Source organism: Amblyomma americanum, chromosome 2 (genome assembly GCF_052857255.1).
Source record: "Amblyomma americanum isolate KBUSLIRL-KWMA chromosome 2, ASM5285725v1, whole genome shotgun sequence".
NCBI classification, from domain to species: Eukaryota; Metazoa; Arthropoda; class Arachnida; order Ixodida; family Ixodidae; genus Amblyomma; species Amblyomma americanum.
Window position 1 is genome coordinate 19,742,277 of NC_135498.1, and position 20,000 is coordinate 19,762,276.

The following is a 20,000-nucleotide window of genomic DNA, read 5'->3' on the forward strand; positions in this document are numbered from 1 at the left end:
TTCTTTATGACGATAGAAATCCTTGTCAAATGTGGAAATTGACGTAATATTTGCAGGCATCCTTTTTATTTTTTTATTATTAAGCCTTTTCTGCATACTAGTTACTCTTTCGATTCCTGCGAGTCCAGCTGTCAACGTGGTATCATTTCAGTTTAACGGCCCTTGTGCGATGATGACACCACCAGTTGGGTGTCAATCAGGTCATCATTAAAGATTCTGATTTCGTACTGCATACTGCCCTGTGGTCACCAGGCCGCGGTATAGGCATTTGTGTTTGCTGCAGTCAAAACGCTACTCGCGGTGGAGTGAAGGAGTAAATGGCTCTCATTCAAATTGCAAGGCTTCCAATTGTCGCATGTTACGGTCACGGCAGACAGCGTCTTTGAATCACCGCGTGTTGAATTGCCGTGCGCTAAAAAAAAGTGTGCGAACAACACTTAACGCTTTGGTTTGGAGTAGTACACCGCACCATCAGGATGCTGTCGATAGTAGAAAGGTCCGACGTTTGAGAAACTGAAACCAATTAGTAAAAAATATTGCTTTGCAGTATATTCTGCGCCCTGATTCATACTGAACGTGTAAATGTGCTTTCTGTATAAAAGGAGACAATAAATGCTTTGAGTTAGAGTCATTTGCCATAGCTCTGAGTATGAGTGTTTTGCTGCACTGAGTTGTCCGAAATGTACCAAAATATTTAGAAGGACCCTGTAAGGTCCACTTTGAGGGTATGACGCGGTAGCGTAATTAATTCTAATATATATATATATATATATATGTTACGAACGTAGGTTGCGTTGGCTCCGCAGAATAAATATTTAAGAGAAGTGGGCACTTCTACAAAGACACTTTTATTTATCAACGTTTCGACCGCGGTGCGGTCTTCTTCAGTCCTGAAGAAGACCGCACCGCGGTCGAAACGTTGATAAATAAAAGTGTCTTTGTAGAAGTGCCCACTTCTCTTAAATATATATATATATATATATATATATATATATATATATATATATATTAGCAGACAAGTTAAAGGAAATGAGGGGCCCGTTTGAGAAATTTATGAAGGGAGCCAACAGTCACCGAAACCAAGGTGCATAGGGGAACGTTAATTTTTTTTTTATTATTTTTTTTAATGGGTTATGCTTATCAGTGGGATAATAATACTTAGATTAATAAATCACTTAAAGAAAATTACTTATAAAGCAGCAGAAAAAACAACCATGCCGCCGGTGGGATCCGAACCCACGACCTCCGAATATCGCGTCCGGTGCTCTTACCAACTGAGCTACGGCGACGGCTGTCCAATCTGCTGCTCTCGTGGGTATTTATGTTTACTGGGTGTTAGCGAGCCTTGAGAGTGTTCACCAGCGCCACCCTCGACCATAGCGGCGGACGTAGCACGTCCTGTAATACCGCGAGCGTGACGTAGAACGTCATCTAACGGCGAGGGCGGAAACTGTGCGAGAGCCCTCTTATGCTACCTATGGCATCAAGACTGCCAGAACCGAGACCCTCTCTAAGCTATTAGCAGACAAGTTAAAGGAAATGAGGGGCCCGTTTGAGAAATTATGAAGGGAGCCAACAGTCACCGAAACCAAGGTGCATAGGGGAACGTTAATTTTTTTTTTAATGGGTTATGCTTATCAGTGGGATAATAATACTTAGATTAATAAATCACTTAAAGAAAATTACTTATAAAGCAGCAGAAAAAACAACCATGCCGCCGGTGGGATCCCGAACCCACGACCTCCGAATATCGCGTCGGTTGCTCTTACCAACTGAAGCTACGGCGACGGCTGTCCAATCTGCTGCTCTCGTGGGTATTTATGTTTACTGGGTGTTAGCGAGCCTTGAGAGTGTTCACCAGCGGCATGGTTGTTTTTATATATATATATATATATATATATATATATATTATATATATATATATATATATATATATATAAATATATATATATATTATATATATATTTATATATATATATATATATATATATATATAGATGCTCGCAGCGGTGGGCTTTGTACGACCCAGGTTGATCTTCCCGAGCGACCAGTCATTAATTTAACTGCCACTTGCTATGGTAGGCAGTTTGCTCACTGTGCGAAGGGGCAGGTTGTGATGAAGCCGCATGGCCACATCACCTAGGTAGCCCACCTGCCTACTAGGTTGCCCCTACCACCACCTACCAGAGTCATGCTCGTGATGTTTCATTCACAACGCCGATGCGCGACACCGAAACCCGACTCCGGCATTTCTGGGAAACGAGGCCTTTAAGCCTGTCGCGTTTAAAAAAACAACGCACACACTCAGACTCGTTTGGGACAATATCTTGGTCTCGTGAGCTGATGTCTTCTTTATTATTAGAAATATGTACACAGCTCGACTCCTGTAAAAATAGTTCTGTCTCGTCGTCTTCCGCCGTAGACGATGTGCAGCAGGCTGTCAGCCCACGAATGTCACGAAGGGGACCAACGCAAGCAAGGCAAAATGAAAAGTTTTGCGGTCTCTGCCAAGTCTCGCGGTACTTGCAGGAACCTTATTTCAACGAGGTATATCAGTTAAGTCAGTCCGTCACGTACGTACAAGTCTACGTGAGTGACCACCTGGCATCTGGCACTTCGCTGCCATCTGCACTCGGCGCCGTTTAATCACTCACGGCGACACTAGGAACGCGTTCACTCTAAAATCACGCGCGCGGCTCTGGATCAGTCTGCTCCACATTTTTTCCACGTTTCTCAAGAATTGTTAATGACACCTGCTCTTCGAGCGCAGGTGCGCTCTTCTCTGTGGGTGCAAAGACTGTCTGAAGGAGCCGGGCATTTTATATTAAGTCCGGGCGTCAACGCAGCAGGTCCTGTGATACTCGCCACTTCCTGTTATTCGTGCGAGACGGCAAGCTTCATTCTTTCCTTTGTATTCCTTCAGATGCACAGTGGCTAGGAACAACTTAATCATATGATTAACAGAGATTGTTAGCAACTCCCATCGTTTGTGCCGCTAAGCGAAAGACTGTGTCCAGCCTTTCTGTGTGGTGACGCACTTAATGTCCCGATCACCTCTCGCTATAGCGAAAGATGCCCGAATAACGAAAATACCGAGCGCTGTGGCACATCACGTAGTTGTATTGCGTAAAATCGCACTTTATACTGATTTCCGCGGCGAGGTCTGCCGCCGCGAAAGGAAATGTCAGCGCCCAATCTGTTTAGTCTTAGCTACCTCAGACAAGGCGTCGTCTTTACCTGCATGTTCTGTCGTGTTCTTAGAGAATTTCACGCACCATTCCTTTCACAATGGGGGTGTCCACCCTCTCTGTCGCTAGTGAAAGCGCTTGCTCGCAAAATAATCGCACGTAAAGGCTAATACCTTAAGCACGCTATTACTCCAACGGCGATCCGTAAGTGCGGCCCACGTAAGCAGTGAGCTCATACAAACGGTGGTGACACAGTGCGGGCTTGATTCTAGCTACCGATTATTCGTGTCATCGTTCAGGGCATACGCCACCAACCCTGTCACTGACAGTGTCTAACCCAATGACACCGGGCTATAATGTCCGAATACTACACACTTCATTTACCGCCACTTATTAGTCCTTTTTTTTCTCTAAAGAAACCCGACTTCCATTGCCGCGTTCTGCAGCGCGGGTTGAGCGCTTAGTTGACCACAGAACTTCCAGCGGCCAGTGGTAGCGCGCTGTCTTTGCTAGGCTTCAGGCTTCGCTTGAACGTTCCGCCCGCTCATTCTACAACCTCCCGTGTGGGGCCACTCGGGGGCGAAACGACGTTTGTTCCGCATCCATTGCTGGTCCATCGCATTTTTCCGCCACGACGTCAGCGGTCGTCGTCCCTGTCCGAAATGATCCCCAGCCTGCGTCCGACGCACTTCACTGAGCGGGTCACTTCTTCCTGGACCAAGTTGAACGACATGGCCAGCAGCGCCATGCCGAACAGAAGGTAGACGGCGCAGACGGCTAGCGTGACCGTCTGGTCGTCGGAGAGGGCCGTTCCGGGCACCAGGTCACCGAAGCCGATGGTGGTGAGCGTGACGAAGCAGAAGTAGGCGCTGTCCAGATAGCCCCAGCCTTCCCACGAATAGAAGAGCCAGGCGCCGCCGCAGATGTAGCCCACCACGATGGCGCAGCACAACCAGATGGGCACCGAACCCACGACCTCGTCCTCCTCTTCGTCGCCCACTTCATCGTCGTCGTCTTCCAGTGCGTTCACCGGACTCGTCGTCTGCCAGTTCGCCGCCATCTTCGCGCCAGGCGCGCCGTCTGCAGGGATTCAAGAAAAAGGAAGGGACGTGGATATGATACGCGTACTAATAAATGCTTGAGCACTTGACGAGCACCATATTACTGCGGGCATGTTGAGGAACACGTGGAGTTTAGTTTTCTGTGACAGTAAGGAGACAGAACAGTTCAGTCTGCACAGTATGAGCCTTTCATAGAAGCTACACGATGACCCATGGAGAACAAACCAAGTGATAGGGATGATGTGCATTTCGGTGATTGCGAATGAGTCGTGTGAAGCGACCATATCCAGCAATTTTGGACAAAAAATTTTAGAGCCGCTTATGAACGCATATTTTTTTTTCATTTAATGCAGGATTTTACTGTAACATTCAATATACCCGTAGATCACCCGACTGTAGTCGTACATTTTTTTCTATTAAAGTTTTTGCTACCGTCAAGAGCGTTCCCCATTGGTTTTTTATGGCAGTCATAACTGTTCAATGCGACCGATGGAAACACTTTAAAAGAAAAATTATGTGCTATATACCAGAAGAATGGACCATTACCTTCAATATTTCCATACCGTATCTTACAATTTTTCAATTTTCAAAATTTTTGTCCGAGAAAGTTACACAGAGCATAAAGAAACAGCACGCAGGTTGTATTGAGTCCAGCCTTGATGCCTCTTTGGCACGGCTCTCCTACTTCTACTGTTAAGTTTTGGAGACCTGCTGCAGTTGGAATATTCTCTCCAGCTACGGAATTCATACCTTTGTTATGCTTTGAAAACTACCTTCGTACTTATTCTTATCGGGTTGTATTTAGAAACGATTCATTCTCAGATTCATCTTTGTGCCCGTTATCGTGGGCTGATCTAATGCCACCTATGATGACGTCAGGGTTGATAGCAAGCAACCCAAGTCGGCAGTGTCGGGGAGGGATTTGGGGGACGGGGAATGATTTATGTGTGACATCAGTTTATATTTTGATAAAGAAATAATGTTCCCGGGTGACACTAGGTTGAGCATGATTTGTTTTCTTTATATTTTGTGTTCTCGCTTCTGAATATATGATTTAGGGCTATTAATATTATTCAGTTGAAAATTAGCCTCGTGTTATTCCATGTCTCACCTATTCGTCGATTCGCGCTACAACAGCTTCATCAGTATTTAAAACCAACTGGGCAAAGAATCAGCTCTGTTCAACCAATGCAGTTCGTCACCTTCACTATAAAAAGCGAGGCTTTTGATAGTGAAGGCCTTTGAAAAGGAGGCAAAAAATGAATTGGGAGGTCGAAATTGTTCCGGAGCCCTCCACTACGGCACCTCTTTCTTCCTTTCTTCTTTCACTCCCTCCTTTATCCCTTTCCTTACGGCGCAGTTCAGGTGTACGCCGATATATGAGACAGATACTGCGCCATTTCCCTTCCCCAAAACCAATTATTATTATTATCATATAATTTCTACAAAATACACTACAACTTTCCACCTCCTTTCCCTCTGGACTCCACAGTAGTGTGAAGCGGAAGTGACCTACCCTGTTCGGGCAGGAGGCGTCCTGTATTCGTGTGACGCCGCAGGGCTGCCGGCGTCCTCCCCTAGCGCGTACTTGTTGCTGATTATGGGCACGCGGGCTGCCTCCAGGTCAGCCTGCCTTCTGCTCGACGCTGATCCCGGAGGCTGGCGCGATGACTGGTGGTAACTGCCTCCGCCGCCGGACGGACGGCACGTGGACAGTTCCTTGTAGCTCGGAGGCGCGGCCAGCGACGATCCTGCGTTACCGTCCCGCCAACATGCACATGAAATCTCGAGAATTCCTAGCATTGCAAGTTTAGGCTTAACTTTACGGACAGGTGTATTAGCTTTGCGTCGTGGGAAGTTGCGTTTTAGCACTCTGGTCCCAGCAACTATGCGATGCTCCTCAAGGGCCTAAGGTGATTCGTGTTTCGGAAAGGAAAAGAGTTTGGAACGAATGTGCCCCTCTCGTGACTTTGAAACTGCTCGTTTCCCTTTCGGTCATGCTTTCCTGCAGTGGCTAGACAAATCAGTGGGCTCAATTGGGCGAATACCAGAGAGCTATCTTTTTCAAGAGAATTTTCTACTTGAGATCGGTATTCTTCCTGCAGTAAGGTAATAGGAGTGTCTACCACTATTACTGAAGCACGGTTTTTCTTTCCAATTCTTTCTGACTTGCATAACACTGCCATAATAAAAATTTTTTATCCGCAAAAAACTCCGGTCACGGTGCTCGTACGCTGTCGAATTCCACTTAAGTCCTTCCCGCCTTAAAGTTGCTGCCAGCCTTAAGGAGGCAGTCGCTAATGGCGACGTATGGGTCGCTTAAGTAACCGCAGTTTTACGACCTACGCGCTACTTTAGAATGATGTTCATGTCAGAGAACAGCGACTTGTACTGTAGTTTGCTTGTGCTCGAATGCGAATGTCTTAGAGGCAAGTACACAAAATAAAACAAAAGCCTCTTCGTCATCTAAACCATTACGCCCCTAATTGCTTACCGCTCACGTGCCTTAGGTTTCTAACATTTTTCTTAGCTTTTTGATTAGCTGTTGCCGATACTGCAATTAATTTCGTTTCACTGCGTGATTTTACTTGAATCTGCGTACAATAATACTAGCACCGCAGCGTTGCAAAGAATGTTTCCGAGGCTTCACTAAAACATCGTGAGTTAACTCTAGGAAGTGCCAGGGGAAAAACGTGACGTGATCGAAGTGCTTTCTTGTTTCAGTGTATTTCTCCTTCACCAGAGATCAAATTTCGACCAGCTCAACAATATCTATGCAGTTGGAAGGCTAGCAACTATCAAGTACGGCACTAGAAACGTCAAGAAATCAAGGACGCGGAAAAAGTACGAACCAGGTCAACTGGACATCGTCAAATGAAATTTTCTAACGTCTTGTGGTTTTTTATGGAGGCAAAACGCTAAGGCGCCCGTGTGCCGTGCGATGTCAGTGCTCGTAAAGATCTCCAGGTGGTCGAAATTATTCCTGACCCTTCCACTACGGCACCTTTTTCTTCTTTTCTTCTTTCACTCCCTCCTTTATCCCTTCCCTTATGGCGCGGTTCAGGTGTCCACCGATATATGAGACAGATACTGCGCCATTTTCTTTCCCTAAAACTTATTATTATTATTATTATTATTATTATTATTATTATTATTATTATTATTATTATTATTATTATTATTATTATTATTATTATTATTATTATTATTATTATTATTATTATTATTATTATTATTAACGTCTTGTGGCCGCAGGGCAGTGCGCACACCCGTGAGCAAACCTTGGTGAACCTGTGTGCGTTCCTCGAACAGACGGGCTTGACGTCCCGTCTGTTCTCGGCCAGGTAGTTACAAGCAGTGACCGAACGCTCCGCGAGTGCTACCTTGGACGATTAACAACTGGACGCCCCACTCCATTTGTAGTCAACATAGGGCTGTACGCGTGTGTTTTTATTGCTCCATCATGAACTAATCACGCGCACAACCTGGACACATTTCTTATTGTGTAAATAGCTTGTGTATATTACCTCCCCTCTATCCTTTCTTCCTGTCCCCTCACCTCTTTCATTTCATTTCTCCATTCTGCCTGGTATACTTAATTTCCGCTGCCCCAGCTCAGGTGCTTCAGTATCGATGGCAGATGCCGGGGTTAGCAAAAATCTTTTCCTTCCTTTTTATTATGATTTTTAATAAAAACCACTTACTGCTACTAACGTCTTGACCAAATAACAAAAGGGTGCTCGATATTGCATAGTTCAGGTTCTCTTTATTCATAACAGGGTTTGTTTTGTGTTTTGACTTGAAAATACACCAGCTCACACGCAGCTGAGCTTACTTTGTCATCTAATAATTAAATGGTAAGCGTTATGTGTCTTTCTTCCTATTATTATTAGAGTAATTAAGCCAGCTGGCGTTTGCAGTCACTTTAGTTTTGTTTTTTACACTGTGAAGCTGATGCTGAAACGTAGGGGTGACCTCTCACCGTGCGCTGCGCCGGCGCCTTGGCCCACATTGCGGCCCACTGAGCGTGGCTGCATCTGGAATTGTTGTGGGTACTGTTGCAGGTGCTGCTGATGGAAGTTCTTGCGCGGGTAACGTCCTTTGGCCTGCGTCCGACACAGAGGAAGAAATAAAATTTAGTTACATTTAAAAGCGTTTACCCGACCGATTGATCGATCGGTCGATCAAACTCTCCAGCAAACAAGACAATGGTAAGCTACCAGAAGTTGCTAGGTACAGTCGTGAGCAATATGAGAGGGAACAAACTTTTCTCGAAATATTGAGAATTTTCCTGTTATTTCCGCACTAAGCTTGGAATTAACCTTTGGATATTGTACGCCATGAGGAGAATTAGTTAGAAAACATAAAAAATGCTTGCTACTTATTATCATGAAATAATCAATAAATGAATGCTCAAGCTTTGTTCCGTCTCATATTGCGCACGACTCTACTTTGAATCGCTTGCCGCGGTTAGGGAAAGATAATTTTTTTTGCCTAACATTCAAATAAAATGCGTCTCAGAATTATGAGCAGCAGTTTTTTTTTTCGAAGCAAAAAATTATAGCAGCATGAACTCACGTTTTAAACAATTATCACTTGGTGAGAATAGTGACGAATGAATCCACTCATAGATTTAATCTTCCGGAAGATTAGTCTGCAGAAAGACAGGTTCTAAAGGCGTCAGCTCGTCCTAGAAAAATACCGCATTCGGAAGAGTGCGAAGACCCAGGTGAATGACATCTAGTAACATTGCATGCCCTTCCTTTTGTTCACATTAAGAGTGTTCAGCTGCCAGAAGGAGCATATTGTGAAATCAGCGTGGCAAGAATGTCGGTAATCAAATGAAGAGATAGGGAGACATAAATTTGGTTAAACAAATTATTAGAGAGCCCTGAATTTTTTCTGATGTTTTATAACAACTATGATCAATAGCTTCCACAAAATGCAACGATTTCAGAGCCATCGTACTTTCAATCAGAAGGATGCCTTTCTGCCAAGAACGCTGTCCAGAACGACTATCCAAATGTCAAATGCCTGATTTTGAAAACAGCGCAAGTTTATTAACAGCGTTCCTTACTTGCAAACTGTCTTTTTGTTTTTGATCAGACATTGCAAAACGATACTGATAACATTCTGCTCTCACTGTCTATGTACGATGTTACTCATGTTGTCTTTCGAGCAGTGCGTTCATCGACTTAGAATCAAACAAGATGGTCTCGACGCTTCGGTGGTGAAAGCACTTGTGAAGGTAGCCTATTTGACGAATCTTCAATTTAAAACTGGATTAAATATTCTCGTAAATGCGAAAGAGGTACAGTGTTAGGACTACCACTACGAGTCATGACTTTCATAGGTCGTAATACGTTACGTTTCATCATTCATGACTATAGACGTTCGATTATGTGTTATGACATCATACGCCGCCGTTCTGGCATCATCCGAATTTCGTGCCGTGGTCGGCGACGGACGGCGGAAGGCGGCTGTTGTGCTAATGGCACATATAATTCTTTCGTATTAATCACCACGATTGGTACTTAATGTCAGAAAAAAAGGTCAGTTAAAATAAAATCTACAAGACAAAACGCTGACGGTAAGCTGCAATGAATTAAGGGGCGCTCCTTTCTACACAATGTTTCATACTTAGCATCCAGTGCTTTTTAAGCTAGAACACCTACGTTCGTGTTCAGAAATTAGTTGATCATCAGTGCAAAGAGAACCGTAAATTCCGTTGAATCCTAAGAGCAGCAGCTGAACACCTGACTACATACTCAAGGTATCTTTTGATGTAACAATGTAGGAGCAGTGCCGCAATTTGCAATGCTTTGCATTTCATTTTGCGTCTTCGCCTGTCTTCATGCAGCCGCTCCCCGAGGGCCCGAAAAGTAGGATTTATAAGCGGCGGTGTGTTGTTGTGTGCGCAGTATTCGCTCAAATTCCAATGAATTGCACTCTATGAATGAAAAGAACTATAAAACATGCTTACAGATCAGTTAGAAATGCGTACGTATCCTCGTTTGTAACTGTAACCAAGCGGTTTTCAGAGTACAGCAAACTAATATTACTTGTCATTTTTTTTATTTTCACCGTGCAGCATGCAGCTAGCATGGTAGAGTTCTGCAAGAGAGCTCACCCTCTGGACTGCCTTGCGGTGACAGATGGAGCAACAGATGTAGCGGTAGGAGAACTTGAAGCTCTGCGCCATTGCGTCGCCAATGTTAGACAGGCACAGCAGCATCAGCGGGATGCCCACGATGGCGTACAGGATGGTCACGACCTTGCCCTGAGGGGTCTTGGGCGCGATGTTGCCGTACCCTGCAGAGCGAAAGGGTGATGTTTACCGTGTAATTTGGGCGGCTTAGCCAACAGAAAATTGTATCTTGCATTCAGTGCATCTGAAGAAACAAAAACAAAAACAGACAAACAAGCTAACTTATAACTAAGTAACAATTAACCAAATAAATACGTAACATAATACCCAAGAGAGAAATATGTGGACGAACGAATAAGACGACGAACAGATGAACGAACGAATCAACGAAGAAACGAAGTTTATTCAGCCAGCTCTGTCGATGTGCGCGTATGTGTTGGAAAGTCCGCATGAATGAATGTATTGTCCTGAGGAGCTCGTTAGTGATTGTCAAGAGAATGAAATACTGAACGTTGCGATCTACTCCTTTCTGTGAGCGCGTGAAGCTTGCGGGTGGGGTATGACCCAGACAGAATAGCGCAGCGCCATAGGTAGCCTTCGCATCTGCAAGTCGCGTTTTCGCTTTGTTACTCTTCGTGAGTGCAAAATTACTCTGTCCTGCATGATTCGAACCACTGTTCGGACACCATTTTAGCGGTATTTGCAGGCTTTGTCGAAAGTAGAGAGTCGATCGAGTTTGTTTCCACGTTAAAGTGCGTGGCTCTTTATGCATCTCCAGTTATAAATCTCCTGAAAGTTAGAGGAACTTTCTTCCTAGTCCCTCCAAAAGTTAGGACTTCAAGAGATTACTACAGGAGCCCTTCAACATGAGTCAGAAGCAGACCCTTGGTGTCTTAATTTTAGCGAAGGCTTTACACTAGTTTCTTCTCGTACTCTCGCCTTTAATTCCTGAATTTTCTTCCCACATGGCGTGGTGGCCACAGAGTGAGACAAAGTTACAGCGACTTTCTTTTCTCCTAGGTGTATGCGAATATTCGAAACTTTCGAATAGCGACTCGATCCTCCTATTACATTTTTGATTGGTTCAAATAGTAAATGTTAAAAATTATTCGAAACAAATCGAAATTGTTTTCAAGTTTTTGAACAGGTCTCAAAAATTGACACGGAACTCGAATAAGGTTTGACGCAGATTTCTGCTGTGACTGGTTCTAAAACAGAGCCCACTCCGACGCCGTGAGGGAAGGAGGGTTCAGCTTCATGACGTTTCATGACACTTCATGACTAATATGGCGGCGTTGATATGGTCATGCATGGACTCTAAGATTGGGTGACGTGACAGGGATCAGGGAGGTTTACCAAACCTTGCATTGATGCCCGATCTCGGCATCCGTGAATTATGCGCAAATATCTATCTCCCTTATATACCAACGTGTGGCGCGACTTTGTTTTGCATATCTTCTATTGGAGCTATGTGTTGCATCTTTTGACAGTTATAGGCTTGACTACATAAGACATAGCGCTGTGCCGCGCTGCCGCTGCTTGGTTTTAGCGGTTTCGCAAGGCTATTAGCTTCGTACGAATATTCGCACAAGTACCGAATAATCGTAAAAATATTCGATTCGTATTCGATTCGGTTTTACGATTATTTAATTTGAATTCAATTCGATTTTTAGCCATACTACTCGACCGGTTCGATCAGTAGCAAAAGTATACTATTCGCATTCGATTCGGTTTTGAAAAAGTACCCTACTTTCTTCATAACCTCCTCCGCCTCTACACACACTATCAGTGCAGTTTTTTTTTGTGTGAAGTTGGCTTTGGCTTTCACAGTAATGTAAAAAAAGAAGCCAGCTTTACAGGCAAAACTTTCTTTCTACAGGTTCGACGTTTAGCGCAAATGCAGAAAGAAAAGATATTAGCTCTGAGGACTACTCACATACCAGTGCCAGGCACGCTTTCTTAGCTAATTTACCTCTGGACAAATAGTACCTGCCAGAGATCTTCAACTTCAATATAGAAATTGCATGCGATGCGGGCGGCACAATTTGCCCATGCTTTTGAGTGTTGCAAGAACAATTCGTATCTTCTTACACTGAGGACACTTTTGCCATCCACACGACTCCACGTCAACAGCTAACTCTAGTAACTATTTTTCACTGCCTACTTTCCGGAGATTAAGTACTGCTGCACATTAAATTGTCAAAATGCATCCGCAGGGTATAATAAGGGGTGAATTCTTTACTACATTGAAGCACTGTTTCGCTCTAAAAAGAAAAAAAAGAACATTTATGAAGCGAAACGTTACTCACATCGACATTATACTCGCTTATAACTTGGTGCTTTTAGGATTCAGTCAACCAAGACGAGGAGCATACGATGAGGGGCTAGTTAATACAGAGGGAAAAACATGTCTAGAACGACCGAACTGTGTGTTCCGCAGCTCCCAAAGCCACTGAGATCAGGAAGGCAAGAAATGACGATGAAATCCTATGACTTAAGCTACACATGCTTACATCCAGACCATGTTTAACCAAATGCAATCGCTAGATATCGCGTGTTCAGCCCGAAACATGATTAGAACGTGTTCTAGACAAGCGTTTTGCCTTCTGCACGACATGATTTAAAACAAAAACTGCACAAGAGACGAAACAGAAAGAGAGGCAGACACTAATGAACATGCTAGAGACTATTCATTCCAGAAGGCTCTCTTTAGAGAGTCCAAAGCCGGGGGACTCAGAGATAAGAAAAGCTCTTTTCTCAAACGCTTCCTCCGCAAATATCACTGCCTTCGCGCTGTTACAATGAGCATCGAAACACAAGCAGCGTGCCCGTTTTTATGGGGCTGAAAGCTAAACTCGCCGACACCGCTGCGGCCTAGGCCGCCGCGGCACACAAACGATAAACATGCATACAGTCAGGGATAGAACTCCCAACCCAAATGCGACCCGGGTCAGCCCGAACAATGCCGTCGAGGCTAGAACAGGGGTCCTGGCCGAGGACGATGGGTGCGCACAGAAATCTAGAGCGCGGCCCGTCCGTTCGTGTTCGTCCTTGTTAGCGGTGACGTCACCGCTGACGTAGCGGACAGAGCGAAAGAAGAACAAGCGGCAGTTTTCGGGAAGGGCGGTCCTAAATTTAGACCGAGTTCGGCAAGTGCCGCTGCTTTTGCTGCTGCTGCTTCTTTCCGCTTAGCCTTCTTTACTCGGCTTCTGCGTCTGCTCTTTTATTCGCCGTGTTTTGAGCCCTGTTCAAGGGTCTTGTCTTCCACGTTCTCTTTGTCTCTTGCTCGTCTTGTCTGGAGAACCGACCTCCCCGAGTTTTTCTCTCTCTCTCTATCTCTTTCAGTGGGCTTCACCCTCTGCCTTTCCCCCCAATCTCGCATCGTTCGTGTGTATGGCCTCCTCCCCTTCTTGCTGCCGGCGGAGGCGCCGGTGTGGTCCGTCTTTTGTTGGCGTCTGGCACGGCCATGATCACGGACGCCAGCCGAGGAGCTTGGCGCACAGGGGCCGCAGCTCGCGACTGCGTTCAGTCGCCTTTCGAACTCGGGCGCGTGAAGCACTGCTCTCGGTGCCGGGGCGCCGTTCGCGGCATAGCACTCGTCGCTTTCACTGGCTGTGATCACTGCAGCAGGCGAAAATACCCCGGGGAAAAAATGGTCGAGAGACGGTGGCCACGATACTGGGCGGGGAACTCTGGGGAGGTTCGGGGAGAACGGTCGCGGTGTACCCACGGTTTCGACCTTGGGCGACAAGGGCAACGACAAGCGACTGAGTTGTTCAAGGGAGGGAGAGGGGAAGGAGAAAGAAAGAGGAAGGACAACGCGAAAGCGTGAGTGCACGGTGGTTCGTCAGCCCTAGTAGTATAGGAGCCCGGAGCAAGAAGAAAACTATTTATAGCACGCCACTCGTTGATTACCTCTTTACTTCCGGGCTTAGATCAGATTTAGAGCTCAGTATGCGTCCGTCGCTCCTTTTGCTGCTGCTGCTACTTCGCTGCGAGAGGACTTCCATCGATGCTTGTTTGTTTTGAATGCGGTAGAAGTTATGCGGTAAACTATCCTGGCTTTCGCGTATGCCGTCATCGACGTTAGGGCCTCAAGTCCTGCATTTAGAACGCGCACGGTTATCTATACATTCCCCAGCTTATGAAATTGCGCAGAATATGAGCTGAAGAATGCAAGCAAGAAAAATAACAGCATCAAAAAAGCAATTAAAACAACCGATGTGCCCGCCTTATGGCTTTAAAGAATAGCAGCTGCCCAGGAGCTGTTTAGTCTAAATATTTGGGTTGATTTGAATACAGACGGCTTGTGCTGACGTCGTAATAGCCGCCATGCGGAGACTAGGAACACGGAGGAAAGATGCTAGTTTATCTAATACAGCTATCGGAGCCTTCCGAAGCACAAGCCTTCCTCACGGGCCCGTAATCCTTCTTTGCGGCTTATCGCTGGCGTTGTGAAGGAAAATTCTAAAGAAGCAGCCTAGGTGGGCCACCTAAGTCACGTGGCCTTGTGGCTTCATCAAGACCTACCCACCGGATTGTGAGCAAACTGTCTATCGTGGCAGGTGGCAGTGAAATTAATGATTGGTCGCGAGAGGTTGCTCGTGAAGAGCAACCTGGCTCGCATAAGCCCCCCCCCCCCCCCCGCCCCTCCCGTGGTAACATCTGCCATCGCAGGGCAGTGGCGCATCGCTTAACCGCTGCCCCAAGCCGGCAGGAATAGTATGAGGACTCCCAGGGATCTATGAATGTTAAGTAGAGAATGACCAATTCCGCACACCTGAGCATTAACCCATTAACGCTATCGCGTGTCCTCTCCAATTGTTCGTTTACTACTTCTTCCCTTTCCTATTCTTCGAAGAATTCCTCGATAGCGCGGGTAACCTGTCCATGTTACCTATGCGTTCATGTATGCAGTGTGTGCTATGCATGTCCATGCGTCCCCGTATAAGGAAGGATATCGGTGGCCTTTATTGTTGTTATTGCTATTGTTATACAGGGTATGATGAACTAGAATAGACGGTGTAGCGGACGGGATTCTTCTCCGAATGTCGCCAGCAGAGTTGACTGCAGCGGCCTGCTTTCAAGAGTCTCCGATTGCAGCGCCGAACTGTTGGATGCATGCTCCCTGACGTTAGGGCGGGCGCATTTCTTTTTTTGCCTGATACACTGTAGGAGTACTGACTGCACAAATAAAAAGAAATATTTTTCATTTTATATTTCAAGCACACGGTGCAACGCAAGTGACCAGTTCTTTTTGGAGACCATTACCCTGTATTCGCGGTGACCTATTCTGTGCACGCAAAAACGTTACCAAGAGGTTTGGAAGCGAAAATGGTTTAATATTTGATGCTCCGATGTCGCAAGTCGCAATATAACGTCAGCGGTGCTGACACATCTCGTGCGGAAGACGCACCAGTCCGCGCGAATGTTATCGTTCTTTCAGAACCGGCGACAACGCTTACGTCAGCAGTGGGAGCGCGACGAAGCGAACCCAGCCGAGCTCTAACGACGACAAGGATGGCGACGACCGAATGAGCCGTCGCGCGCCCTCTTCCCTCCCCCGGAATCGCGTTGGCGCCGTAAAGGAAGGGGCCCCTCGCGGGACGAGACAGCGGTTCGCTCGCGCACCAAGCACAGCCGAGCTCTTCTCTTCCTCGTTGAAGCGTACGCGTGTGTGTTCGTCGTCACGGGGCAGGGCTCACCGGAGACGAGGATGCTGCTGCTGCTGCTGCGCCGTGTTTCGGGTTTTAATTTGCCTCGGTTCACGCGCGCCTCGCGGGCAGCCGGCCAAGATATGCGACGACGCCGAGGGGCCGGAGACGCCGCTCGCTCATTGGGCCGAGGAGGGGGAGGAAGGCGGGTGTGTGTGCTCGGTGTCTCGGGGCAAAGCCCACCTGTCATGACGACGAGATGGAGGAGAGAAGGGGACTTGGTTCTGCTAGCGGGGCGGGAGCTTTGCTGCTCACGTGTTATGCTGTCTCGCGGTGAGACAGAGAGAGAGAGAGAGGAACTAGATGAGAGGAGGAACAAATAATAGAGCTTCTTAGTCCCTCCCTTTCTCTATCTTGTGTTTACTTTCCCCTGTTAGTGGTTTCTTCTTTCGCACCCTCGCTTCCTCCTCCCCTGTTGGGGAAGAGTAAGGGAGGAAGGAAGAAGCGGGACAGACCAACGCACGATCATTAAGTGCGCGCGCCTGCACCCCCCCCCCCCCCCACCACACAAACATGCACGCACGCACGCACACATACGCAAGCGCACGCGTACATTATACGCACATATACCCGCTAACTAAACCAGCAGAGTAAAGAAGGGGGACCCCAAGAATGTCAACACACGTGTGGCGCTTCCTCGCCAGGAGGGCGACTAAGAGTGGAAGAAAGCGCCTCCGTTGTGATGACGACGAGCCTGATTCTTGATAGTGCGCGGAGATGAGTCACTGCGAGACGCCGCGCTCTCGCCCACAGTATAAATGAGCCCGCGGAGAAACCGCCGGGCGCTTCCTGTTTTCAACGGAGGCGGCTGGGATTCTCGGCAACGCTGCGCGCTCGTCACAGCGTCTTCTGTCTGCGGTGTTCAGCAGCGTGCGACAGGGACTCTCTAGCTCTTCTTGGAGATCCTCTGTAGCTCATGGCAAGCGGCATCAGGATCCTAATAACTTTAACGTATAAGTGTACCAGAGCTTGCAGTTCAGATTTTCGCGGACAGGCCTGTGCGTGTACATGAAGAATCCATCTGCATAGCACTGCAGTTGCACAACAATAAAGACTTTTCATATCGTTCTAAGCGTACTGTATGTGTTATACTTAACGAGAACGCGCGAAATGGTTAAAGAGTTTCTTAACGCAGAGAAACGTGGTTTCAGCGCGAGGGTGGTGGCTAACATTTATTATGTACAATACAAGGAGGTATTTTGGCCCAGGCCCTATTGGCCCATGTCCTCACAAATCTGGGTGGAGCTTCTATTCCGGAGCTCCGATGGCGTCTAGCGCCGCTCGCGCCCCGGCGACTAAGGTCCGTTGGGACTGCAGGTCATGGCAGCTGAGCAGCGCCGCTTCCCAGGCCTTCCTAGAAGGGTGGGAGATGAAGGATTGGGAAGGGTGGGTCTTGGAAGGACAGGCCCAGACCATGTGGAAAACGTCCGAGAACGTCGCTCCGAACAGCCTGCAGCCACCATCAAATTCTGAAAACAAGTTTTCAATACTGCCGGGCACAGCATTGTATTTGTAAAAATTTTGAGAAGAAGCCTTTCTTCTGCTCTCCGGAGACCCTTACAGGGTTCCGGAAAGCGACGATGACTGTCCTTATAATATGTAGTGATGTCTTTGAATGTAATTAGAGATTGGGTAGGCTCGGAGTAGGCTTCCTGAGCAAGTGTGAGTGCCCGGGGAGAGATCGCGCGGGCCGCCTGGTCGGCTAACTCATTGCCCTGGAGTCCCTGGTGGCCGAGAGCCCAGATGAGGTTACAGTTTGCAGGATCGCTGGACCGACAGCAATTTTGTAGGATGCGCCAGGCGAGAGGAGGTATCCAACCCAGCTCATAGTTTCGACAGGTCCCCTTCGAGTCGGTAATGATGTGTCTCACTTGTGGGAGGGAGAGTGCGAGCGCAATCGCGATTTCCTCTGCGTGTGTTGCGCTGTAGGCGCGGAAAGTGAGTCCTGCCACTGTGGTGTTGTTGTGGACCACTGCTGCGGTGAACCGCCCCCCACGGTGGGTACCGACAATGCCCACGTAGTACACGTGTTGTTGTCGACCATAATGTCGCTCCAGTGCTTCCGCACGCTCTTGGCGACGGCCATTGTGGTCAGAGTGTGACATGTTGCGGGGAATGGGTCAGACCCTGACGGCGCGTCTCCAGGGTTCTGGCGGTCGTACCCTTTCCTCAAAGGTGATTGTGTGTTGTATGTGGAGTCGGTCAAAAATGCGGCGACCGGATGGCGTTCGTGACAGGCGCGTATGTTGGTTGACGAGATGGGCGTCTCGGAGTTCCCGATAGGTGTTGACCACCTCCAGGTCCAACAAACGCTGGTTGGGTGTGGTAATGGGAAGGTCAAGAGCCCGTTTGATGACTTTGCGGTGCATGACCTCGAGTTGGTCCTCGTCGTGTTGGCGCATGTGAAGGTAGGGGGTTGAGTAGAGAATTCTACTCGTTACAACGGCATATGCCAGCCGCAAGGCATCTTTGCTTCGTAACCCCCCACGCTTGTTGGAGACTCGGCGTACCATACGGCACACCTGATCACCATACATGCGGATTTTTGCGAGTGTTGTGTCCGGTCTGCGTTGTTGGTGAATAAAGAGACCGAGGATGCGGATCTCCTTGGCCTCTATAATCAGACCCGAAGGGAGTGTGAGGTGAATTGAAGTGTCGTCCCGAGGAGAGGATCGAATATGGACAAATTCTGGTTTGGTGGGAGCACACTGGATACCACAGTATGCAGCGTAGTGTCCACTGCCTCCGCTGGCTGTGTTAGGCAGGTCTCCATGTGTCCGAGATTGCCTTCTGTTGCCCAGGTAGATATATATAGGGCATATCAGATGCCCTATATGCGAGGGAGCAGCGGCTTCAGCTCCTCCTCTTGAGCTCTCTCCGCCTTTTTAACGCTTCGTGGTGAAACTTGGTTTTCTCGAGTTAAAAGCCGGTTTAGCCATTTCTCGTGTTCTATCTGAGTATAACGCACACTGTACATATTGTACGCGTGGCCATGCCTAGCGCACACTGTATACGTGGCTGTGTAGATGATGTAGGTTATCCATACCATGAGGGTGAGCTTGGAAGAAACGGAAGAGAAAGCAGTGGATGAAAAATAAGGCCTGTATAAAGTACAGTTTTTTCCCGGAAATCGATGGCATTGCACTTCTTCAGAATTTAATTTCTTTTATACGGAAAAGAGCTGGTTCACACCGCCGCAGAAATCGCGGGTTTTTACTATAGAGAAGCTGTCAGCTTGGTCGGGCGCCATACAGAATTGGCAATGTACCGTGCTTCGCCTCATGGCTCTGCAGTCCGGCACGCAAGTGGTTTCGCCAGCCAGTCCAGCTTCAATAAACATTTAAACCCAGATCCACTTCCAGCAAAACTTTTTTTGATGCGCTTAGTAGAAACTGAGTTATCTGCAGTCAGAATTTGAATTTCGGCGTCTTCGCGCCTTTCCCTCTTTTCTGGTCACATTTTGCGCGCATAAATGTCGGCGCTTCTCTATGGGCCCCACGTCCAGGGGCGGAGCTTCCTGAACCGCCGGAGCTACGCCGCTTATTGGCTGTGGCCATGGTAGTTGCCCGACGCATGAAATAATCTAACCGATAGCTATCTGTGAATTGGTATATGGAGGAGCGGTGCGACAGAGGAGGGTGTAAGCACGCAAAAGTCTCCGGAAAGAGCTCACCAGTTTTGGCGGGGCGTGATTGTGGGTTCTATTTTGCGTGTAGAAATGTATTATTTGGCTCAGGTGTTCATGACAACACATTGCAGTGATTGAGCGAGTTGATGTGCTCTCCTCGGAAGGTGTTTCAGAGCCCCTTTAAGGTATGAAGTGATAGTTTTAATAGTTTAATGCACATGTGTGCGAAATTTGTCAGTCCCCCCTTTTACAGTCATAGAT

At 47.3% G+C, this 20,000-nt stretch overlaps 1 pseudogene across 1 annotated transcript in view; it reads right to left on the minus strand.

The window, feature by feature from the left end:
* Window positions 1-3,688: 3,688 nt before the first annotated feature.
* The window catches only part of LOC144120738 (potassium channel subfamily K member 18-like), a 30,883-nt pseudogene continuing 14,571 nt past the window's right edge, over window positions 3,689-20,000 (minus strand). The window contains exons 2-5 of the transcript XR_013312482.1: window positions 10,380-10,561; window positions 8,232-8,355; window positions 5,766-6,000; window positions 3,689-4,268 (exon numbers count right to left, since the gene is read on the minus strand). The product of XR_013312482.1 is annotated as a potassium channel subfamily K member 18-like (transcript). The remainder of the gene's footprint in view (window positions 4,269-5,765; window positions 6,001-8,231; window positions 8,356-10,379; window positions 10,562-20,000) is intronic.